Genomic DNA, 26595 nt, shown 5'->3' with positions numbered 1-26595 from the left:
AATTTCTTAGAGTGATTGTTCTTGTGCTTTGGTGAGTTGAAGGAGCTTTGAAAGTTAAGGAAAGAAGCGCAAATATTTAAGACAAAGAAAAAACTTTTCAGGTAATTGCAGACTCTATTAAAGCCTTAATTAAAGGGCACTAGGAAAGTGAATTAGCACATCTGAGATTATAATCAAACTGCTATTTCAACCAATTTATTAATTGGCTCCAGAATTAGGCTGTAATGTGCACTGTTAAGATGTATGTTTGTGACCTGAAAACCCTATGACAATATCTTACTAATCTTATCTCAGGGACAACCAAATTGAAATGTGCATTTAAAAGTGGTCTTCTATGTTTACAGGGATAATTGTAGATCTTGTAATGAGCATTGATCATTTTATGCCTGTAATAGCTAAGCCTACAAAATAATATAATTTGAAATTCAGCAGACACTTGTTGAGTGGCCAGATGCTTATAGATATTTTGATTCATCTAAAGACGAAAGCCATGTTCTTGATGTGCAATGTAGTTCAGACAAGAGTTACAGGAGATGGCCTATTGTAGAACAGAGTGCTTATAATTAACAACACAGTATTGTGCATTTCAAAATGTGTTAAGAGGGAAAATTTCATGTTAATTTTTCTTACCAGAAAAAAAAATAATGAAGGGACACAAGGAAACTTCTGAAAGTGATGGATTGTGGTTTTGGTATCATAGGTATATTCATATATACAAACTCATCACATTGTATACAGTTTTGTGTATTTTGGGTATTAAAAATACCATAATAGAGCTTAAAAAATAAAAGAAATGAAGTACTGCATTCTTGGCAGGAATACAAAAAAAGAGAAAATTATTAGTTAGATACAAATAAAATTAATCTTGAAGATTTTTAAAGATAATTGTATTACAAAACCCAAAGGCATTTTCAAAATACATAGAACGATCCTATAAATTCCAATCTGAACATTGAATATAGGGCCTTGTCTTATTCTTTTCGGGCTTCTAAAAGAAATACCATAGATTGGGTGATTTAGAAACAATAAACATTTATTTCTCACAGTTCTGTAGGCTGAGAAGTCCAAGATCGAGTCACTGGCAGATTCAGTGTCTCATGAAAGCTCCTTCCTAACCATACTTCCTTCCTTTTGCTGTAACCTCACCTGGTAGAAGGGATGAAGGATCTTGCTGAGAACTCTGCCCTTATGACCTAATCACTTTCCAAAAGCAACACCTCCAAGCAACATCACAATGGAGGTTAGATTTCAACATAAGAATTTGTGAGGGGTTGCAAACATTCAGCCTATAGATGGCCTGTTTTACCCTGAATCTGTCGACCAATAGATGGTCCTTCTGTATTTTTGGACACACACCATCAAAGATAGAAAAAAACAACCTCACATAGTCTTCCCAATAAAAATATAATAATGCTTCAGAGTGAAATGGATTTTCCTCTGTTTATAGATTATATGTTACTTTGTTTGAAGGCAAAATGGGCAAACTGAATTTCCTTCTAAATTCCCTTTCTCCCACATGATTTTAATACTAGCTTATATTATTAGCCCACTAGATAATCAGGAAAAGAAATACTCCTTTACCTTAAATATAGTTTTTTGAATTCATGACATGTTTTAAAGTCTTTGGAAAACACAAGCAAAAGACAATTATGAATTTCCTAGTGTCTAGTTTCTCTCAGCTTTAGCAACAAGAATAGCACCAGACCAGGAGTCTCAGGCTGTCCGTGATTTGAGGCTTGTTTTAAGTAAGAACAGATTTAATTTTCTTGTTTTTTTCTTTTTGGGGTGAATAAAGATGGAGGCTCTGTCATTGATGAGTATATTAATCATGGCTTTTTATTTTTGGTATTTCTGAAACTTTGACATCTGGGGCCTTGCTGACTCTAGAGAGACTGCTTCTCCCAGGGTTAGCCAGTTCCTAGAGACAGGAAAGGACTTGCCTGTAAGTACGCCTTTCATATACAAACCAACCAACCCAGAACCCATATTCCATCCACCTCTTGTATCAGCCTCTCACAGGGCTCTTACAGTCTGGGCCATTATTCCCTGCCTCTAATCACCCATGCAGGTACCAGACAGCTAGAGAGCTGCTGCAACCTGGAACCCACTGAAATTATCCAAACTAGCCAATCCTAAACCTGCTTACCCTGCTTTGTCCATTCCTTCTCAGGGAAACCACACAGAAAGCTTTGCCCATGCTTTCTTCCTACCCCCTGCTCCCTCTGCCTCCTTACTGAACTTTTTGCTTCCCCAGATGTCCCCTGCATCATGTGGCATGCCTCCCCCTCTTGGAAACTGTGAGCAAAAAACTATCTTTTCAGTCTCCATATCTGTCGGCCTCACCATAACTGAATAGTAGTAAAATCTAGAAGTTAAAACAATGAATATAAAACACATGTACTATTAAGAAAACAGATATTGCTTCCCACTTCTAGGCATAATCTGACTTTGTAGACATACCTAATAGTAGAGTAAAAAATGTTACTTTAAGTAAATGTTTTTAATAGTTTCATGCTTTGTATAAAACCATCAAACAGCTAGAGGTCCTGCTGCCAATACAGTTCATTCACGTATGCAGCAGCAGCTCATGCTGCACTTGGCTAGAAGCAACGTGATGAAAATACTACCTGAACATTCCATGATAAGCCCCCTTTTCAAGGTATTACCTTAAGAATTAAAGGTTCTTTTACTTTCACCCATAAGGAAAAATTACTGATAGGCACAGGAGCTGTAAGCACTCGTTTATATATAAGGATGCTTTAATTCAGCATTGTTACTGTAAAAATTAATTAAAATATGTGAAAACAACACATAGACTTCCGATTTGTCACAATTCTTTGACATTAAAGTAAACCTTATGTTTCAGTTTCACTTTATCATTCTAAATGTTACCCTCCTTTCCTATCCAAGTCCTCAACCTTTCCATTTTTAAAGTTGCACTTATTCCAGCCATATTCAAGAACAGGTTTCTAAAAAAATGCAGAAACAAAAAATGATTTTCTCACCTCTCAATATGCCTGCACACAGACCAGCCTGACAAAATAGCTAATAAAACTTAATAGATACCATAGGTTAGACTATTTTATTTATTACATTTTCAGTAGGTTTAAGTTCAAGACCTCAATGATACTGGACATTTGCTGGCATTGATGGATATAAAAACTACCTATGGATCATTTTAAGTACTTTTATAGCCACCACTTCTCTTCGTCATTATTAACTAATCTCTGCATGGCCATCAGTTTCTACATAATCAGTTAAATAAAGAAAGCCTCATGTGGTTGAGTAGATCAATATTACTGACTTATCAGAAAGAGGTTGATATGTCTATAATGAGTTCAGAAATGTTTTAAAGCTAATATATTATGAAAATAATTGTCCATCATCAGTACTTTGGCTAAATAGCATAATAATCATCAACCAACCACCCATGGATAGTGATCTGAAAAGTGTTCCTTCACTTTGACCAACCTTATCTGAACGATTAATCAATTTTTAAACTGCCTTAATTCAACTTCCTCAATTTCTCTTGTTCTGATTCTCCCCTTTCTAAAAGAAGGTCAGGCTGTCTTCATGTTCCTCTGAACTGCTGCAGTAGCTTTCTAGCTAGTCACTTTATCTGTATTCTCATCCCATAATAAATTCCTTCTTTAGAGTCCTGCAAGAGAAATAGGGCTAATATGTAGTGAGGAGGTTTTTCCCATGCTTAATGTTCTTCAGAGATTGCTATTACTTCATGTATATTGTAGCAACTTCTTAACATGGCAAAAATGGCCCTTTAAAATCTACTGCTTGCACATGTTTTGTACAATATGATCCAACAGTAATTGACTTGCAGATTCACAAACATGGAATGCTCACGTACATCTCTTGCACACCTAGTTTTCTCCTCTTCAAATGCTGTTTTACTAACATTATTGACTCACAAACCCTCCCATAACATTTTTCATGACTTCTCTAGAAAATTTGGTAATTTAAAATGGTAAGTTAGAAAAAAAGATCACAAAAAGTTTGATACATGCACCCATTAGGAGATGCAATCTGTGTCTCCGCCTTTGAATCTAGGTTGTGACTTCTACAACCAATGGAAGACAGTGGAAGTTGTAGCCTGTGACTCCTGAGGCTAGGTCCTAAAAAGTCATGCAGCCTTTTCCTGCATCTCTTGAACTGTCATTTTCTAGACAGTCACTCTCAGGTCCCATCCACTATGTTATGAGAAACCCTAGTCCATGTGGAGGTGATAAGAGTAGGCATTCCAGTCAAAAGTTTCAGCTGAGCCCTGCCTTTGAGTTATGACGGGTATCAGTAAGGTGAGCAAAAATGCCTCCCAAACGATTACAGCCTCCAGAGTTTCCAGTTACCCTCAGGTATCAGGACTTCCTTGCTGAGGTCCCAGACAGACTTGAGCAGAGACAAGTCTGCCTGCTATGCCCTGTCTGAATTCCTGACTCATGAAGTCCAGAGCAAAATGATACGATTGTTGTTTAGACCACTAATTTGGGAGTGATATTGTTTAATAAGTAGCAGCAGATAACTAGAAGAAAAAGCTTATTAAATCATGAAGGAAAATTGAGCTTTTTTATAAGCCAAAGAGAAAAAAACATAGTTATAAAAAATGAATTAATAATAGACCAGAAAAGGAAAACAGCGTGGTTCTAGAGTCTACCAGAAAGGTGGGGAAAACAGGGAAGAAAAAAAAAGTTGCTGGTAAGGTGTCTTGGGATCTATAGATGACTCTCAGAAGAAATTCAAGATCTGAATTTCTGTGACCAGCAAGAGTAGAAAAGTTATGCAACAGCAAGTAATTATTGAGTGCCTAGTGTGTTCCAAATACAAATTACCCCCTCCCCCCCCACTCACATATATATATATCAATTTTTGTCACCCACCTTAATATTCTTCATTGTCATATTCTAATACTTCCTTGACAATCCTTTGCACATTTGGAAAATTTTCAAAAGAAGCTTTTCTAATATCTTATTATTGCTATTCAAGACATTGTTGCATTTGATTTTTCTTAAATTACAGTTAATGATGCCTGATTCATCATCCACTCACTGCTCCTTCCTCGTAGACAAAATTAAATGTGGCTGCTGGTGGTTTACAAAGAATATTTGAGAAATGTGGCAAAATCTTGCAGTCAACCATCTGTTCAAGGAACTGTTTCTTTTCAAGGAAAACATAAAGCTTCTCAACAGTTGAGACTCATGATTTCTTACCAGCAGAGACTGAGAAGTATCCAGCAAGATACAGCTACTTGCTCTTCTGATGAATTCTCAGAGTCAATGAAGAAAGCATGGTTGTAGGAACACTTTAAAATATCTTCTAAACATTAAATCAAACTCATTTTCCACTTTCTCTTATACATGTTTTAATACAACCACGATTGTGGACTTGTCTACCTGATAATACGAATGAGCAGTTAAATCTTCCAAGTCTTTTTTCCCATATTGTCGTCTTGTAATGGATGGTAACTTCACAGTTGCCAGTTACCACAAAAAACATCTCCAGGTGTTTGTATGAAAAAGTGGATATATTGAGCATACTATTCAATCCAATAAGTATGTTGAGCTATGAAGCAGATTTCTGAAAACATAAAATGAAAAAATATAGAGATTATGTAAAGAAAAATGCAGGTAATTTATGCCTTTCCACTTTCATCCTATCTTTTTAGGCTACTAGTGTCTCTTCTATTGTGTATTCTTTTTTTTTTTTTTTTTTTTTTTTGTGGCACGCGGCCCTCTCACCGTTGTGGCCTCTCCCATTGCGGGGCACAGGCTCCGGACGCGCAGGCCCAGCGGCCATGGCTCACAGGCCCAGCCACTCCGTGGCATGTGGTATCCTCCCGGACCGGGGCACGAACCCGTGTCCCCTGAATTGGAAGGCGGACTCTCAACCACTGCGCCACCAGGGAAGCCCTATTGTGTATTCTTTAAATTCCTCCTGTTGGTGGAAACTGTGTCTATCCTTGTTTCTTTACCTTCCATTCTCTTTGAGTATATCCTCATATTTTTCTCATATCTGGCAACCTCATTGTATATAGGGACCACTATTTTCTTTTACTTGACTTTTTAAGTATAAAAATTATTTGAGGATTTCTTCTTAGACTTCTCTCCTTAGAGTTGTTCTTTTGAAAATGTGTACCCTTTCCCACAATTTTCATCACTGTTATCTTTCCGCTAATTCTGAGAAGGTTAATATAGTAGTCCCAAACTTATATCCAGCAGTCTGTATACCAATGTGGCTTAGAGTCATGTTTTGTTTATTCCCCACATTTACTTAATTTTACTGAGTAGTTTCCTTATCAATAATTTAAAAAGGAAAGCCATGTAAATTTCTGGCTTATGTTAGAAAAGCAGGGTCTACAATTGCAAGGGCACCAATCTGTTGAAGCTGAACAGCAGCTACCTCCTTCAGAAAGACACATTCTTTCATGGTGCTGCACTCCCCATGGCTTTATTGTTTTGAACATAGCCTGTTACTTCAGTAGTCCCTGTAAGCATTTGAGTCTGCAAGCCCTCTTTCAGTCCATATCTTGAGAGCAAAAGATCTAAACCTTCATTTCCAGTTGTCAGTTGAACAGCTTCATTCCAAAGTCTTGCATTGATCCTTACACATAAAATTTTCCTAGCTTGGTCTGGTAAAAATGCTCTTAGATACCAAGGCTGGAAGCTATGTTTTTTGTTTGCTTGTTTTGGTTTTGATTTCTTTTTTCTCTCCTATTGGCATTGATTAATAGTGAGGACAGGTCTTATGGATTCAGCTTCTATAATATATTTCCTCTGCTAGCTCCTCATTACCTCTTACCTAGGAACATTAGAGATTCTAAGTGATCCTCCCAAAGGATTAATCCTATGTGTCTTCATTAGATTAACAGTCCAAATGAATATTCTTTTTTTTTAAATTAATTTTTTATTGAGGTATAGGTGATTTACAATGTGTTAGTTTCAGATGTATAGCACAGTGATTTTTTTTGGTTGTTTTTTTTTTACATCTTTATTGGAGTATAATTGCTTTACAATGGTGTGTTCATTTCTGCTTTATAACAAAGTGAATCAATTATACATATACATATGTTCCCATATCTCTAGCCTCTTGTGTCTACCTCCCTCCTTCCCACCCTCCCTATCCCACCCCTCTAGGTGGTCACAAAGCACCGAGCTGATCTCCCTGTGCTATGCGGCTGCTCCCCACTAGCTATCTATTTTACATTTAGTAGTGTATATATGTCCATGCCACTCTCTCGCTTTGTCACAGCTTACCCTTCCCCCTCCCCATATCCTCAAGTCCATTCTCTAGTAGGTCTGTGTCTTTATTCCTGTCTTACCCCTAGGTTCTTCATGACATATTTTTTCCCTTAAATTCCATATATATGTGTTAGCATACGGTATTTGTCTTTCTCTTTCTGACTTACTTCACTCTGTATGACAGACTCTAGGTCCATCCACCTCATTACAAATAGCTCAAAATGGATTAAAGACCTAAATGTAAGGCCAGAAACTATCAAACTCTTAGAGGAAAACATAAGCAGAACACTCTCTGACATAAATCACAGCAAGATCCTTTTGACCCACCTTCTAGAGAAATGGAAATAAAAACAAAAATAAACAAATGGGACCTAATGAAACTTCAAAGCTTTTGCACGGCAAAGGAAACCATAAACAAGACCAAAAGACAGCCCTCAGAATGGGAGAAAATATTTGCAAATGAGTCAGCTGACAAAGGATTAATCTCCAAAATTTATAAGCAGCTCATGCAGCTCAATAACAAAAAAACAAACAACCCAATCCAAAAATGGGCAGAAGACCTAAATAGACATTTCTCCAAAGAAGATATACAGATTGCCAACAAACACATGAAAGAATGCTCAACATCATTAATCATTAGAGAAATGCAAATCAAAACTACAATGAGGTATCATCTCACACCAGTCAGAATGGCCATCATCAAAAAATCTAGAAACAATAAATGCTGGAGAGGGTGTGGAGAAAAGGGAACACTCTTGCACTGCTGGTGGGAATGTGAATTGGTACAGCCGCTATGGAGAACAGTATGGAGGTTCCTTAAAAAACTACAAATAGAACTACCATATGACCCAGCAATCCCACTACTGGGCATATACCCTGAGAAAACCATAATTCAAAAATAGTCATGTACCAAAATGTTCATTGTAGCTCTATTTACAATAGCCCGGAGATAGAAATAACCTAAGTGTCCATCATCGGATGAATGGATAAAGAAGATGTGACACATATATACAATGGAATATTACTCAGCCATAAAAAGAAGCCAAATGTATATTCTTAATCATACTACTACCTTGCTCAGAAAACTTTTGGCAAATTTCAGTTGCCTACAAATTAAAAAGAAATTTATTAACTTAGCATTCTAAGCCATTCAAAACAGGAACCAACCAATGTGTTCTTAGATCAGAGCATTTTAGAACAGGCATGATCTTGATGATTATCCAGGTCAATTTCTTGTATGCATCACTGAGAAAACTAGGTCTGGAAGGGCTAAGTGACTCACCCATAATTCAATAGATAGTTGGTGGAGTGACGATCAAAACTTAGCTGTCCAGAATAAGTTCTCAAGGCTACTTCCACACTCATCAACCAAAGTACTTTTTCTAGCCGAAAGACTCGTTCCTGGCCTTTATCCCGTTCATCACTACTGATGTCTGAACCAGTGCTGCCAGGACTATCTCAAAGGTACCTCCCTCCTTAGAGGTTTTGCTCATCTCTTCCCTTTGCTCATAGAGTGAGATATGTCTTAAAGTAAATTATAGATTGTAATTTTGTTAGAGCATTCACCATGTTCTCTGTTACACTTAGCAGCCCACTTCTAGCTATCTGCTCTCTCAAAAGCACACTGAAGAAGGGACCGCACTCTTGTAGCAACTGGCACAGTGTCTTGAACCTAACAGTGTGAATTACCATTCAATCCCCAGCCCAGCCTCTTTTCTCCCAAGCTTACCTTCTGCTAAGGATGTCTGGTATGATCTGCTGATTAGGGATTCCTCCCTCTGGCCCAGAATGAGTCTCTTCCAGTTGTTTCCCATGTATTTGTTTCTTTCACATTTGCAAATGATAAAGGTTATGCTTTTGTTTTTGTTTTTCTGTAGCACATAACTGATTTCAGTATAACTTTCATCCCTTTAGCCTTTAAAAATGTAGATCAGGAACATTAACTACTTGTGTTTTCAGTACCATTAGTGACTTGCAGAGGTATATAAAACATCATCACATGTCTGAAGGGGTACAGCTAATATAAATTGTGATCAAGAATTGTTCAGCCGCACAGTCCCAAGTCTCTGAAAGTCTACCAGGGTTGTGTTTGTGGAAAATTTATACTATTCCTCTGGCACCTGCTATTACACCCTAAGAAATAAACAGTTTAATAGTTACTTAGCTTAATATCTATTACTAAGTAATTTTAATTTCATCAAACTGTTCATTCCAGTTATAGCTCCATGCTGTCTTATGAAATTTAATCAAATATTAATTTGAATTCAGTTTGTAACACTTCTAGTTATCTCTTCATAATTAAACTCTCGCTTCAAAAAGAATGAAAAGAAAAGGAATGTACTTATGTCTAGAATTGCCTGTCTGCTGCTTCTTTGTTTTGCTGAAAAACATAATAATTAATGCTGAATACAATAATGATCTATCATATTTTTAGATATACAGTTGAAGGTATTTCATATTTTTATTTGAGATGCCTGAGGTTGATACAAATTAACCTTTTTTAACTTTAACCTATGCTATCTTCCTGATATATGCATATACAAAGCCTTATTTGATCATTATATTTAAAATTAAAATTGTCGCAACTACCCATTCACTTAATATTTTAAAATATTTCATAAATGAGGGTAAATATTATAAAATATTTAAATGATTGCTTGTTTTCTTCATGGTTTCTGCATCATTTTTGTTTTGCATTGCCTGCCAATATCAGGCCTTTTAAAATACACTTTTTCTTTTTTTAAAATTTATTTATTTTTGGCTGTGTTGGGTCTTCGTTGCTGTATGTGGGCTTTCTCTAGTTGCGGCTAGTGGAGGCTACTCTTCGTTGCGGTGCGGGGGCTTCTTACTGCGGTGGCTTCTCTTGTTACAGAGCACAGGGTCTAGGCGCGCAGGCTTCAGTAGTTGTAGCACACCGGCTCAGAAGTTGTGGCTCGTGGGTTCTAGAGCGCAGGCTCAGTACTTGTGGCACACGGGCTTAGTTGCTCCATGGCGTGTAGGATCTTCCCGAACCAGGGCTCAAACCCATGTCCCCTGCATTGGCAGGTGGATTCTTAACCACTGCGCCACCAGGGAAGCCCTAAAATATACTTTTTTATATTTGAGATGCCTAATTTCACTCTCTATCAGATCTCTTATAAGCACATTAAAGGCAGGGACTAAGTTCTACTAGAAATTAGCACAATGCCTTGAACCTAACAGGTGCTCAACGAATATTTTTTGAATTGTTATTGAACCCCAAGCTCTACCCTTCCTTTATTTCAATTTTACCTTCCTCTGTAGTTTTCTATTACTGCCTGCTACTTAGAAATAAGCTCTTTCCCAGAGAAACACATATGCAATCGAAGTTTTTAATCAAGAATAACAAGAACAAATGTACAATTTTAGTTCTCAGGAATATTGTAATTGCTATATATGAGCTTAATTAATCAAAATGTGTTAAATCACAAACTTTCAGTATTTTACGTGACCTTGATTCAGTAGACATATATAATGTGCACATGGTGGCAACAACTATAGGCCTAAGGATCCAAAGATGGGTAAATCATGGTCCAGATCTTGAGGAACTTATGATATACTGGGCAAAACAAACATATATGTGTTATAAGAGTGATGTGTACAGCATGCCATGGCAACAGAGTGGTGGGACTTGACTGAATAAGCCTAAGGATGTAAGGGAATATCACAGTGAGAAGTTAACATTTGAGATAGATAGGTTTAGAAAGCATAAGTAACCATTCACTTGGAGGGGAAAAAGGTAGAGGAAACATTTTTGGCAGAGAAATTATTAGAAACAACAACAGCAAAAGAGCTATAAGAGAGCAAAAGAATGACATGGTTTGACATTGCAATGACCACACTTGAAGGTTAAGTGGAATTAAGGGTTGGGAGCATGAGGAGATACGAGAGCATAAAGTACTTGGAAATGAAACATTTTAACATCACATCGGCAATGAAGATCTACTGAACATTTTGAACATGGATAATCATAAGATACAACGTGTGCTCCAGAGTCCACGTAAGACTTACATTAAAGTGGAAGACAGATGTTAGTTAAAAGAATGTTACAATAGTCCATGTATAAGATGAGAACTTGAACCAGGGAAGATTTTTAATGTTTGATTTATTTCTTTTCGATTAGAAACAACAACAAAAATAGACATGTGAAAACATTTTTAAAAACACTCTAGTGTTTTTATATCCAGAGATGTCTCTGTTCACCTATGTATAAAAATTTTTTCCACAATATTTTCAATAAGTAGCACACATCCAATAACCATATGCTGGTAAGTGAATAAAGAGTCTGAGTGATAAGTAAATGAGTTAAGTGTTAGTATAGGGAATACATTTACACCTACCTCCGTATGGAGACATTTGTTTTGATACTTCTCATTATACTAATAGGCACACTGAAGTACAGTCCATCTAATCCTTCTTGTCTCCTAAGTAGTCAGGTTGTAATGTTCAACATCCCGCTTTCTCTTTGATAGTGGGGCTTCTTAATTCTATAACTCTTATTCCCAAGATGATCCATTATTCATGTTCTTCTGTCTATTGTGACTAAGCTAGAGAAGTTTGAGTCCACTTTTGGTATGAAGCCATCATATTGACCACTTAACGTAGGCACCCAAAATAGTTTATTCTCTCAGTGTCTACAGGACACTTCCTGTTTAACACCATGATCCATCCCCAGCCGATAGTAACTCTAGATAGCAAATAAAACCATCACTGATTTGGCAGACCATATGACGCGTGTGAGAATGTTTCACATTTTCACCATGTGCATGAGACCTTTAATAGCTGTAAAAAAAAATGCAGTGTTACTGTTTTAATGTCCATTGTGTCACTGAAAAGGAATATATCAAGCTTTTAATTTTCAATATTTAAGTAGTCAATCAACAAAAATACTTCTTGTAAACACAGTTGTAAGTAATAGAAGGCATTTTCCTTCCTTTAAGTTAAAGTATAGTTATATATCTCAACTTAAAATATAATTATATATCTGAACATTAATTACTAATTACATATGTTAACATTTTATTATTAAATAATTATTTTGATATTAAATAAGAATAATATATATTGCTGAAAAAATATATATATACACACATGCAGAAGTGTTTATTCTGAGCTCTCTGGAAATTGCCCTTAATTAGAGACATCAGCCTTGCCCAAGGCACTCTCCCTTCTCAGGGGCAGCTTAAATCTAATGACTGCTTAATACAGTACTCAGCCCCCTCTATGCAATACGGTAAACCTCTGAAGGACTTTGCAAACTTCAGGGCTCCCTGTGGTTTTGGCTAAGACCTATGTTGACATTGCATTGCCACAAACTCCTTCCTTTTTCCAGTACTGCTTCCATCCTTTCCCTCATGGAAGTGTTGATCCTAATAGCTTATAGTTCATAGATTATCCTGATGAGGATGCAGATAATTCACCTTCAGTTCATGAAAAAGAATAAAGTTGGGGACTAGCTGAGTGTAGTATGATGAACAAACCATAGCGCAGTGGGAACCTTGCTTTCTCATCTATTGTTTTGAATAACTGAAATAAATTTTAATGTTAACCATATATATTTAAAATATGATATGAGGATATAGAATAGATACTTTATTTATTCATTAAAAACTTATTCAATATCTGTCATGTTTCCAGTGTGTCTGTTAGGTGCTGAGATTAAAAGAATAAATTACAAATGGCCCTTTCTTGAAAAGACATGCCATGTACAGGAGCCAGCTGATTTACAGGAATCTTTAAATAATGAGCTGATATCATATAATTATAATAGCATATAATTTAGAACAGTTGTTCTCCAAGTGTGGTCCCCAGACCAGCAGTATCAGCATTACCTGGTAACTTGCTGCCATTGCAAATTCTCAGATGCCACCCCAGGCCAACTGAATCAGAAACTCTAGGGTAGATCCCAGCAATCTGTATTTGACCAGGATGTCAAATGCTTCTGAAGCTCTTTAATGTTTGGGAACCAATCCTTTAAAGGGTAATAATGAAGGAAATTTTGAGAGTAGTAATTTAGTTTTAATTTTTCTTTATGAAGGCAAAAACTAATTTGGACTAAATGTGTGTATATCATTGCAGTATATAACTGTTTCTTAAAGGAAGTTAGACAAAAAACAAAATTGAATCACCTAATTAAAATATCCCATCCTTTAAAATATTTTTACAAAAGTTCTAATAAATTGTAAATACAAAAAGCAAACAAAAAGAAAATCAATCCAAAACAACAGCAAAAAAACTCTCCTTTATTTGCTGACATCCTAACGGGAATTTTTTTTATCGCAAGGCTCTCTCCACATGATATGCCTGTTACCCTGTGAGGGATCCTTTTAAGTCTTATTACTATTGAGTTAATGAGGGTATTTAGACTGACTTTATAAGGATGGGTTCCTAGACCTCAATTACAATGTCTGGAATTCACCTTGGTTCAACTCTATCACTATTAGGAAATAATAACTTTGTGTTATGAATGAATAAAGATTAAGTGGAAACAACAGTCTTCCAAATGTATTTTGTGACTTTTATTTTGGGGGAAACGTCTTGATTAAAATGATTGAGGAAAAGCCACAGTCTTATTACATTAATGATTTACTGGAGATGACTCCTTTTATTAAATATAGTGTGGTATTTGCAGTTATAAGGAACCCAGTTCAGCATAGATTATAGAGTGCCCAAAATGTTCTGTATGCTTCCATATTTATTCTAGCTTCCATTACAGTTAAAGTGGGGCTATGAATTAGTTGCCTGTAGACAATGGCCTGTGAGAAGATAGAAAAGTGTATCACTTCCGGTCTCAACTGCTTGAGAATAACGAGTCTTCCCCATTCTCTGTTCCCTTGCCCCAGGAACTCTTTAATGCCCTATAATGGCAGCATCAAAATATAGAAGTCATCTGAATTCTTGAGTTACCAGGTGGACATTTAATCTATATTGTTACCTAACCCATATAAGATCTTGAGAGAGAAACACAACTTTGCTATGTTAAGAAGTCACTGAGATTTAGAATCTGTTTCTATAGCATAGCCTGACATCCTAATTTTCCTGATCATTGTTAGTAGCCCTTTTCTTAATAATAACTAATAGGACATAGAGCTTGCTCTTGCTTGAACCCTTCTATGGAGGGTTTTTTGTTTGTTTTTACTTTTTGAATAGATAACACATTCATATGATTCATAAACTAAAAACAGATTTTCCTTTAAAGTCTGACAGTTTGGGGTGTGTTAAGCATGAGTGTGTTCCCTACTGTGCATGTGGTGGGGTTGTTGTACGGTAACCCTACTGGGCCTTGTGCTGGAAAAACCACTTACAGCAGAAATGTTAGGTTACCCAAATGTCAAAGACAAGACTAGTCCAGTCTCCTATATGCATATCAGGAGCTTTTTAGAGCAGAAGTAGATAAACACTTAACTCTTTTCTTTCACCACGGAGTACGCTGTGGACTAAATTGTGTTCTCTCAAAATTCCTGTGTTGAAGCCCTAATCCTCACTGTGACTGGATTTGGAGACAGGGCCTATACAGAGGTAAGAAAGGTTAAGTCATAAGGGCAAGGCCTTAATCCCATAAGACTGATGTCTTTATAAGAAGAGAAGGAGATACCAGAGAGTTCTTTCTCTCTGAGTGTGAAGAGAGGAATTTTGATAGCCGTTTTCTTACAAAGATCTGCTTTAGGTCATTTGTTGTATCCATATCTGTTTTTCAATATGTTGACTTGAGGGTGATGAAATATGATAACAACTCACCTATAGTTCTTTTTTCACAGATTATTTTAATCCCTTTGGGGCAATTTTAGGACCATTGTTTGAAACAGATACTAATTTAGAATCTTTGTATTCCCAGTACCTGATGCAAGGGTCTGATTTTGCAACAGATTTCTGATGTACTTTGAGAATACATGGAACACTCTGAGACATTTTGAGGTCTCAATACAATTTTTCTCCTGAAATGATCCATCCTGAAAGAATAACTTGGAGCCCTATCCAAGGCATCTACACATCTTTTTATACACAAGAAAGTGTTGTGTATGGTTTGCTTTTACTAAAATAAATCTTGGATGTGATACATGTAGTGTGATCAAGATATTATGATTGCTATTCATTAATTTAAAAAAGTACTTATTGAATGCCTATAATGTGTCCTAGGAACATAGCAGTAAAAGAAATAAACAAAAAAAACCTCTGAATACTGGACCTCACATTTTAGTTCAGAGGAATCAACAGCAAACAAAAATTTTATATATATATATATATATATATATGTTTATATATATATGTTTATATACATAAACATATATACATCAAGTGGTAGTAAGTGCTATAAATAACATGACATATCATCCCTTCCATAAAAACAGAGTGCTACCTACCATTATTTAAAGACAAAATATGATTAATCATTAATATTTAGCAGAATAAATACAATGATCAATTTTAATTATATATCATTAATACTCCTTTTAAAATATACTTTTTGAAGTGGGGTTAACTTGTAAGTATATTACTCAATGTACCCTCCCCTGCTGAGTTTATGAGGTCTCATCTCCTCTGTCGGAGACTCATGAAGTTTCCCTTCCTTAGCTAAGGACCATGAGGACTCTCCATCCTGGCATGTCACAAACCAATTCTGGGAAGCTTCCTTTAATTGCCTTCATCTTGGAGAAAATAAAAAAGTTCCTCACCTCCCTCTGAGTGTTCCTCTCTTTCTTAACTTCAATGCAGTTTTTATAAAAGGTAACAGTTTGCTTATAAATTTGAAATTTGTGTGTGTGTCCTGGGGCGAGGGTTCTAACACAAGTGAAATTTACATAGCAAAGTAATTCCCCCATATAATTATTGTTTTTTCTAGTGAGATAATTCAACTGACTACTTGTGGGAACATTTTGAAATACTTAACTTAAGAGGTGTCTTTTTTGGCCACTTCCCCCTTATCCGTTTAAAGGTCTGCATCAATAAACTATCCCAGACATTTAAATGTACGATTTGATCAAAATGGGGAGGTATGCCACGGAGTCTTTGCCCATCCACACTTGCAGCAGAGGGCCAAAATATAAGATGTAAAAGAATTAAACAAAAGAGATAGAGTGTCACCATTTTCCTTCCTGCCTTCTAGCTTTTGTCCCTCTCCCACCCGGCCCCCATATACTCACTTTGTTTTCCTTTCTGTTAGATAACATCTTGCCTTAGGAACTGTGACTTGCTTATAAACCACAAGGCTTGGAAAAATAATTCTGGGAGAAACTGTTCTGATGGTTATTGTAAACCCAAGCAAAAGACATGATCTGCAACCATGAGTTTTGCTTAAAGTCAAAAATCACAGCCTAAATCAAAACCATAAAGGCAGCTACTCAGCTCTCCCTATGCTGTCAAAACTGACTGCTTCAATTAGGAAGCTACTACATCTTCAGATGCTCTGTTTCACAAGAGCTGAATAAATTCTTTAACCTCTATTTGAGTCACTTAAATTTCTTTTGAAAATTCAAGATCAGAGAGTTCAGGGCATAGGCACTAAAATTTTCACTGGGGCTTGAGCGCAAATGATAGGTGAAGCATAAGACTTTAGCACTGAATTACATTATGCAGTAGTATAATGTGTATTCTTATTCTTTAGAAATTACCTTAATTGGCTTGAGGTCAAAACAAACTGTAAAGGCATAGTTCTAACATTCATACAGAAGTATTTGTGGAATTGTCATCCCTGATTGGAGCAGGAATCCTCTATTGTTTTATACATGCCTTTATAGTAGGTATTATGGTAACTGATTCCTCAAAGACATGACCTGTTGATAAACACAGCTACAACAGTCCAAGAAAATGTATCAATGTTACGAAATACAAGTATATCTTCATTGTAGAAAAATGACGTAACCACTGAAATGATAAACCAGGAAGAATTTTTTAGTGCTTCTAAGTCCAATGCTATGGAACATCCTTTTCTGGTAGGCAATGTAGTAGATCAACTGTAGTTTCCATTTGTGGAACCAAAATTTGACAGACAATGGATATTTCTGAAAGATTTACTAAGTTAACTTTATCATTAAAGTAGGTATATCCAAGATTGTAGATATCTTCATTTTGTTTACAATTCTCTTAGGAACAATGTTGGAATGTCCAATTTAACGTTTCTCTATGTGTATGTATATGTGGGTGTTCATACATTTGTCCTAGGTATTGAATTTACTCTTTAAGTTGATCTCTGGCTCAATTTATACAGTTTTGAATTTGTGAACAGGCCATCAGAACAGAAGAAACAGTGACATCCAATGTAATTCTAAGGGAAGAGCTGGTAACACATCATTTAGAACTACAAATGTGCTTTTTGTATTTTCTTTTTTGTAGAGAAAGATACGTGGGAAGAAGAAAGGAGGGAGGGAGAAGGAAAGAAGGAATGAAAGAAGGAAAGCAGAAAGAAATATAAAGGGAAAAAAAAACTCCAGAAGAGAGAGAACATCTAAACAAACAAAGATCTCCTGATCCAATTGTGTACTTCAGGTGGGCTGTATCTTTTACGACTTTTAAAATCCTAATGATAACAGACACTCTGCAAAAGCTACAAACTGTAGACTACTAGAGTTTTATAGTAACACGATTTATTTTATTTCGGCATTTTGTGATGTCTGCACAGAGTTTTAAAATCAGTAGGATTAGACGTGTACTCTGCTTAGCAGGATGCAAGCAGCTTAGCAAATACATACACATACAGCACACTTAAGATTCAGCACTTAAGTAGGGCCCATAGCCAGTGGCTATCAGATATACATTGATTTCAAAATTAGGACAATTTGAAAATTCCTAGAATCATAAAAACTAGTGTCTTTTAAAATAATTACATAATAAGTAAGTAAAAAGACTGTCCAGGGATTAAATTGGCCCAAATTGAAGATATTAACTCAGCAGAAATGGAATCTGTGCTCAAACTCAAGCTATGCTGATTTAAGAGAATAGGGCTAAAAGAAAAAACAGGGGTGGGGGGGAAGGACGTTTGTAATTGTTTCTTTGAAAACTGTTACAAAACTGTTTATCATAAAAGTGAAATGATTGCAAAAGTATTTCCAAATTACCTTAAGATTAATAAGAAAGAAAATGAGACTCAGGCAAAATGAATGAGATGAGGCTGTTCTAGCTTGACTCAGAATTAGACTCTCAGTGTGAAGTACTGCAAAAGAAAGCTAAATATATTCAGAAAGGAAAAAAAAAATCAGCAGCTAGTATTATTTCTTTTGGGGAAGTGGGTGATGGAGATAGAATGACCATCTGGTAGCCAAATCTCTGTAAAGGGACATTTATCAATGGAACAGAAGGACTTTAGCTCTGAAAACTGGTTGCTATGTTTGTGGAAAAAGCACCATTTAAAATTTTAGCTTTTATATTTCATGAATCTTTTTTTACATAAGAAAACTCTGGTTGGAAATGTTACTCTAAGAATTTGTTGCGTCCTATGTGTCTTATGTTCATCCACACTATGAACTTGCTTGGTTAGACGTCAATAGGTTAACCTTGGAAGAGCGAAGATGCCAGGAGAATAAAATATTTTACTGCAGTGCTATTCCTCTTCTTGTCCATATTGCACATGCTAAATTACACCTACCTCCTTTTCTCACAATGCCCCACAATGGCTCTTTTTCTCCTCTTCCCTTCCCCCCACCATATGGTCCTATGATTGCTTGCAAATGTTTTCAATATGTTCCTACTTACCTTCCGAAGAGAAGGATGGTTCCTCTTGGTTCAGTTTCATTCAGTACATTCTGGGAACGCAAGCTAAACTTAATAACTAGTTTCCACCTAAGGAAACCAGTCAGGGAAAAATTAAATATGCAAACATTGTGTGGGAAAACTTCAGTAAATTAAACTTACAGGGTTTTAATCTGTGGGAAAGTTAGGATTAAAAATATGTTTTCTGCTATGTCTCTACAGTAATCAAGACGGCATTGTATTGGTGAGGTATAGACACATGGATCAAGGCAACAGAAACAGACTCCCATAAATATAATCAATTGGTTTTTTTTTAAACAAAGATCAAAGAAAATGGCTAGTCTTTTCAATAAACAGTGCTAGAACAATGAGATGTTCATGTACAAAATAAAGAAGCAAATCTGGGTTTCTTAGGTCACCTTCATTATTTCCTTCCTGTATACGTTTTCACATACGAGGTTCCTAATAACATATGAACCAATTGATACAGATCAGGGAACCCTTGATTCTATGTTTCCAGATCTATTCTACACTGATCTGTAAATTTCCTTCTATCTTATCTAAGCTTTAAGTCTTTAACAATGGTTTTCAGCTCAGACTGAAATCAAGGCTTAAAATCAATCGTAATGGGCTTGCTCTGTTCTGAACTAGCATTAACTTTAAGAGACAATTTATCTTTGTGAGTTTCTGGTCCCCCAGAACTAAAAGGAAGTGGGTTAGAAAGAGGAGTATAGGAAGAGTACATGGGGACTTCCCTGGTGGCACAGTGGTTAAGAATCCACCTGCCAATGCAGGGGACACAGGTTCGAGCCCTGATCCAGGAAGATCCCACATGCTGTGGAGCAATTAAGCCCGTTTGCTACAACTACTGAAGCCCGCGCTCTAGAGCCTGTCAGCCACAACTACTGAAGCCCTCACGCCTAGAGCCCGTGCTCCGCAACAAGAGAAGCCACCGCAATGAGAAGCCCGTGCACGGCATTGAAGAGTAGCCCCCCTTGCCGCAACTAGAGAAAGCCTGCAAGCAGCAATGAAGACCCAACACAGCCAAAAATAAATAAATAAATTCATTAAAAAAAGGAAGAGTATGTGGAGGGACATATATAATAAGGGAAGAGCAAGAGTAGGATAAAAGTCATGTTCAGGTTACAATGTGGAAGGTCTCAAAGAATGTTTTACATTTTCACAGATTTTACTTGTTTTGTTTAAGGGAGATGTTCAGGATGCAGTGTTGTTATAAAAAATTATTTAGGAGCTTCCTCAAACCAGTGAAGAAATGGAGATCACTAGGCATTTGGAATTTTGTTCCCTTTTTGTTTTAAGATATTTCTCAAATGAACAATTTTATTTATATTGAAAGTTCCCTAAATCCTACTATAATTTAAAATTATCTTTGATAAAATTTTGCCACTTAGAAATATGAAAATTAGAGTTAAGATGTGAAATACATGTTTTTTAAAAAGCTAGCATCTGACTTGGAGGAGACATACACTTAAAACGAGAAGCAATCCTGAAAGAATGGCAATGGTTGATTATATATATATATGTTGCTGGGACACCTCATGGCTTAGGCTCCCATGCTATTTGGTTAGCTGTCTGAAATTTAAGATCCAGAAAATCCAGCGGATGGAAATTTTGGTGATAGGATCTATCACTAAGTCACACTCTCAGAGACCAAACAAACAAGCAAACAAACAAACAAAAATGAGGAAAATTCTCATATAATTTAAATAGAAGACCTAAGCCAAAGTTTGTCTTCTAAGGACTGCCTACTACAGCAAGAGAAAACATGACATTGAAAGAGCATTGGATGTGTTTCAGAATGGGGCAGTCGGTAATATTTATAGGATTTTGGGTTCTGGGCTAGAATGAGTAAATAAGATGGGGAACATCTGTGATATAACTGTTGAGTATTTGAATACACAGCATCAAAAGATTCAAAGTGAGACCTAATAAGTAAATTGGTATTTGAAAAGTGAGTTGTTTGACCAGATGAGCAATATATTGTCCTGATAGGAGAGAGTTTTGCCCAGAAGTAAACTATTTGTCCAGATAAATTGGTTTACAGTAATTTCCTGAAGCAAACAGTTAAGCCATGTCAATACAGATGGTCTTAATTTTGGGTCCTAATAGTTACGTTTTGTGAACAAGGGTATCTTTAGTCTCATATGTAAGGGGAAAAAAGCCAAAATGAAGGAAAACCACATACTTTGAAGCCCTGATTCAAATTCCAGTTTATCTGCTTTCTGTCTGACCATCAACAGGTTCATTGATATTCTGAAACCAGACATATAATGTTTATTATAACATGCACATTTTTTAAAAGTCAATGTTAATTTAATAATGCATGTAAAGAATCTAAACCAGTACCTGTCATATAAAAGTTTCACACGAAAAGCAGTTCCTTCCTCCTTGAGAGGGTTAAAATAAAACCAAGAGGAAAAACAATATTTATGTGCCTTGGATGTAGGGGATAACATCATACATTTTCTTTTATGTTCAGAAGGAAGACTTCTTTACATATATATTTGTGGTACTCATTAAATTATGTTGACTGATTATTGCCATGTGAGAAAGAAAGTTTACTAGTTACAAAACCTTAGACTATTTGAAGAGTATATTTATGACAGTTCATCAAGTTAAATTTATTTTTGGGCTACCTGTTATAAAATTTATGTCATAAATTTATAGTTTGATGAGTTTAAAGAACAATTATACAGTTGTTCAGTTGTTACCACGAGTATGGATATACAGCATTGTATTTATCCATCACATGTTGCTTGACATTTTGGTTGTTTTTAGGTTTTGGCTGTTAGGAATAATGCTGCTATAAATTTCCACATAAAAATCTTTCTTTGGATGCATGTTTCTTATTTCCTAGTAATTACGTTTCTATATTATGTGATAAGGGTAAGTTCATTATTTTTAAAAGTTGCCAAACTGTTTTCCAAAGTGACTGTATAATTTATATACATATATTCCTACCAGCAATGTATGAGGGCTCCAGTTCCTCCACATTCTTGACAATATTTGGGTATTGTCTATTTCTAATTCTAGATAGTGAGTTTGTAGTGGTATCTTACTGTGGTTTTAATTAGCATTTTCCTCATGACCAATATTGCTGAACATCTTTTCATAAACTTATTTGCTACATTCATAACCTTTTTTTGTGAATTGTCTTTAACTCTTTTGCCCATCTTTTAATTGGATAGTTTATTTTCTCCTTTTTCAGTTGTGTAAGTGCTTAGTATATTCTGGATACAAATCTTTGTTTAACTGTGGTATGCAATTAATTTCACGCAATCTGTGATTTGTCTATTCATTTTCTTAAATGTTTCTTTCAAAGAACAAAAGTTGTAAATTAACAGTGTCAGATTTGAATATTTTTTTCCTACGGTTCAAGTTGTTTGTGTTCTATCTAAAAAGTCTTTGTATAAAACACAGTTCATATATTTTCTCCAGTTTCCTCTAGAAGTTTTATAGTTTAACTTTGACATTTAGGTCTGTGATCCATTTTGAGATAAATTTTGTTTATAGCGAAATGTCTTTCAGTTTCAATTTTTAAGGATAGCTTTATTAAATATAGAATTATTGATTGATAGAATTTTATGTAATTCCAATGCCTTTTGGCTTTCATTGTTTTTGTTAAAAGTCAAAAAATCATTATTCCCTGTATACATTATATCATATTTTTCTCTCTGCTTTTAAGATTTTTCATTTTGATTTTACTCTTAATAGTTTAAATGTGTCTAGGAGTTTTTCTGTTTATATTTACCCTCTTGGAGTTTATTAAGGTTTTTGAATCTGTATTTTTTTTTAAACAAATTTTTTTTTTTTTTTTTTGGCTGCATTGGGTCTTCATTGCTGTGCATGGGCTTTTCTCTAGTTGCAGCAAGCAGGGGCTACTCCTCGTTGCAGTGCACGGACTTCTCACTGTGGTGGTTTCTTTTGTTGCAGAGCATGACCTCTAGACGCACGGGCTTCAGTAATTGTGGCACACAGGCTCAGTAGTTGTGGCTGGTGGGCTCTAGAGCACAGGCTCAGTAGTTGTGGCACGGATTTAGTTGCTCCGCAGAATGTAGGATCTTCCTGGACCAGGGCTCGAACCCCTGTCCCCTGCACTGGCAGGTGGATTCTTTAACCACTGCTCCACCAGGGAAGCCCAAATCTGTAATTTTTTTAAACCAAATTTGGAGAGTTTTCAGACATTATTTCTTCAAAAAGTCTTGTCCTTTATCTATTTTTCTCTTTCTGGGATCCAAAATTACACATATGTTAGAATGCTTGATAATTTCCAAATAACCTGTAAATATTTTTCTTCAATTATCTTTCTCTGTGTTCTCCAGGTTGGATAGTTTCTGTTGGTTTATCATCATGTTCATTGATACATTTTGTATCATTTTGTTTCAGCTATCCTGGTTAGGTTACCCATTTATATGAGTTTCCTAGGGATGCTATAATAAGTTACTAAACACTGGATGGCTTAAAACAACAGAACTTTGTTCTTTCACAGTTCCAGAGGTCAGAAGTTTGAATCAAGGTGTTGATAGATTTGTGCTCACCTCAGAGGATCTAGAAGAGATTACATTTTTTTGCCTCTTCCAGCTGTTGTTGACATTCCTTGGCTTGTGGTTGCTTTGCTCTATTCTCTACCTCCATCTTCACATACCATTTTTTCTGTATGTGTGTCTCAAAATCCTCTCTACTTGTCTGGTATAAGGATGCATGTGATTGTAGTTGGGGGCCACCCAAATAGTCCACGATAATGTCCTTCTCTCAAGAACCTTAACTTTATTACATCTTTTGCTACATAAGGTAATATACACAATGATTAGGAGGTCATGTGAGAACAAAACATGTCTGGAACAATTCTCACTTATTTAAAGTAGGATAATATGACAGTACTGTGCAGTGTGTGTGTGTGTTCCATAAGTCCATAATTAAAAAAAAAATACTCAACATTTTAAAAATTGTCACACTAGGCAATTTTGAATAATAGGAAATGGAAACCCATTTATATTATATCCAGGAAACACTGAAATACTTTACAGAAAAATGTTACAATTATAAAACACAAATTGATGTTCACTGAGCACTTTATAGATATTTCTACAAGTAGTTAAACAATAAATTTCATACTTTGGAGTTACGATGAAATAAATTTTGACTTGCTCAATTATTGACAAGCAAGTAATCTTCATAGAGAGTACCATAATATAACAAAAACAAAAGGTTTTGATTTTGGAAAATATTGAAAATCCTTCAATTATGTAGAGTATATTCTGCATAAAATGCAGTTTGCTTTGAAAAGTATATAAAACTTGCCTTTATAATTTCAATATTGACTCCCTAGGTGTTTTGACTAATAGGCTCTTATTTCCTAAGGAAACCACACATTTACAAAACTTTGCATAGAAAAACTCAGAAAATTCCAGATGAAAAATGCTTTCTAAATTAATAAATTATTAATTATATTAATTAATTCAATATATAATTAAAATATAACATTTTATAAGTACATTAATAATTTACAGTTTAAAAAATTACAATCTGAATACTAATGTCATTTTCATAAAATGTATGTTTACTTTGAAAAAACTATTGCAGACTATTGAATCTGAATCAGGAGAATCTTACAATTCTTTATTATATAATATCTCCAATTTTAGATTTTTCTTGATGACAGTTATCATTTGAAATAACTTTGACTTAAATCCAGTGAATATCAAAATCAAAACAACCCAAAAGTTTGAAAGGTTTCAGTATCTATTTATATTTGAATTTTCCCAACTTTTAATTTAGGAAATTTTCAAACTTATAGAAAAACTTTCAAAGAATATTGCATTAGACACCCATATGTTGTTTACTTAAATCTAGCAAATGTTAATACTAATTTCCTAATATTTCTCATTTTCTGTCTGTTTGAACCATTGAAATTAAGTTGAAGTTATTGAAGATACTATGTCCATTGAATATTACAGAAAATATCTCCTAAGAAAAAGGGCAGTCTTCTGCAGAATCTCAATATTATCACATCCAAAAACTTGGACACTCTTGGGGCTTCCCTAGAGGCGCAGTGGTTGAGAGTCCGCCTGCCGATGCAGGGGACACGGGTTCGTGCCCCAGTCCGGGAAGATCCCACATGCCACAGAGCGGCTGGGCCCGTGAGCCATGGCCTCTGAGCCTGCGCATCCGGAGCCTGGACTCCGCAACGGGAGAGGCCACAACAGTGAGAGGCCCGCATACCGCAAAAAAAAAAAAAAAACTTGAACACATAATAAAATTACGTTACTAATATAAAGCTTATATTCACATTTTAGTAATTGCTTCAATGATTCCATTGTAAGCCACGACTCCCTTCCCACCTTCAGCACCTCTCTGCAAAACCCAAACAAGAATTATATTTTATGATTATTTTGTTTCCTTTGATCTACACCAGTCCCCCAATTAGTTTTGCCTTCATTTTTTCAACATTTTTGAGAGTTTAGGTCAACTGTGTTTAGTATGTCATACAGTCTGGGTGTTGTGGTTGCTTCCCAATGATTAGTGCAAGTTACACATTTTTGGCAAGGTACTACATAGGTGATGATGCATACTTCTTATTTTATCACATCAAAAGGCAAATAATATTGGTGTATTTCATTATTAGTGAAGCTAAATATGACTATTTGATTAAAGTGGTATATATCATGTCTCCATTTCAAAAGTAGCTGTTTCCTCTCATAATAAATAATACATATGCTGATATTTTGAAATCTTGCAGATAATCTGTTCCACAGACTACCTTGATCCAATGATTTGCATCCATTGATGGTCTGCCTGAATCATTTATTATATTAAGGTCTTCAAATGAGTTCTCTTCTAGTTATGTCAGTCTTTTTCTCCTTCCTTCATTCCTTCCTCCCTCCTTCCCTCATCACTTTCCTTCTTTCTTTGAAATATTATTATGCATCCATACATTTTTATTTTTCTTTATGAATTTACCTAGAGGGCCCTTCAGTCTAGATCTAAATGTGCTTATTCTTCTTGGTGTGTTCTGCTTCTAGTCCCTCTCAATGGACTGAGATAGAAAGTATATATACACTTGTGTGTGTGTGTGTGTGTGTGTGTGTGTGTGTACATACACATTACATTTGTTGTAACGTATATTGTTTTTTGTCAAATATATTTTACATTTACAGTGTATTTGTATATGAATGCATGGCTTTGTTGAGTATGTCCTACTTCCTTCTACAAAAGGAATTCCATCAGCAAAGAATAAAATATAAGATTTTCTCAAAGAATTTGCAATAGAGCATTCTGATTTTTTTTACATCTGATAGGCAAGAAATAATATTTAGCATAGTTTTGATTTTTATTTATCTCACTATGAATAAAATTGAGTATTTTATATATGTTTAAGAGCCATTTGAACACATTTTTTCCAAAATATTTGTACATGTCTTTTTTTCATTTTTTTTTCAGATGTTTGGTCTTCTGCAATGTTCAAGTTCTTTATAACTTAAGGAGATTAGTCTTTTATCTTTTATATATAATACAAATATTTTCTTCTTACTTGTCATTTGATTTTGTCATTTGCCTTTTGGTTTTGGTCTTTTGGTTGTCATTGTATATGTAACCAAATAAATGTGTTTTTTCTTTTAGTACAACT

General features: G+C 35.3%; 1 long non-coding RNA gene across 3 annotated transcripts in view; it reads left to right on the top strand.

Annotated features, from left to right (window-relative positions):
- LOC307187966 overlaps nucleotides 1–26595 on the top strand; it is a 94720-nt gene that overhangs the window by 47419 nt on the left and 20706 nt on the right. For all 3 annotated transcript variants that reach the window (XR_013828765.1, XR_013828766.1, XR_013828767.1), the window contains exon 3: nucleotides 17595–17747. This is a non-coding gene — a long non-coding RNA (uncharacterized lncRNA). The remainder of the gene's footprint in view (nucleotides 1–17594; nucleotides 17748–26595) is intronic.

The sequence above is a fragment of the Stenella coeruleoalba genome (genome assembly GCF_951394435.1).
Source record: "Stenella coeruleoalba genome assembly, chromosome: 6".
Taxonomy (NCBI): Eukaryota; Metazoa; Chordata; class Mammalia; order Artiodactyla; family Delphinidae; genus Stenella; species Stenella coeruleoalba.
Note: the sequence above shows the minus strand (reverse complement) of the source record. Positions and strands in the feature narration are given on the sequence as shown.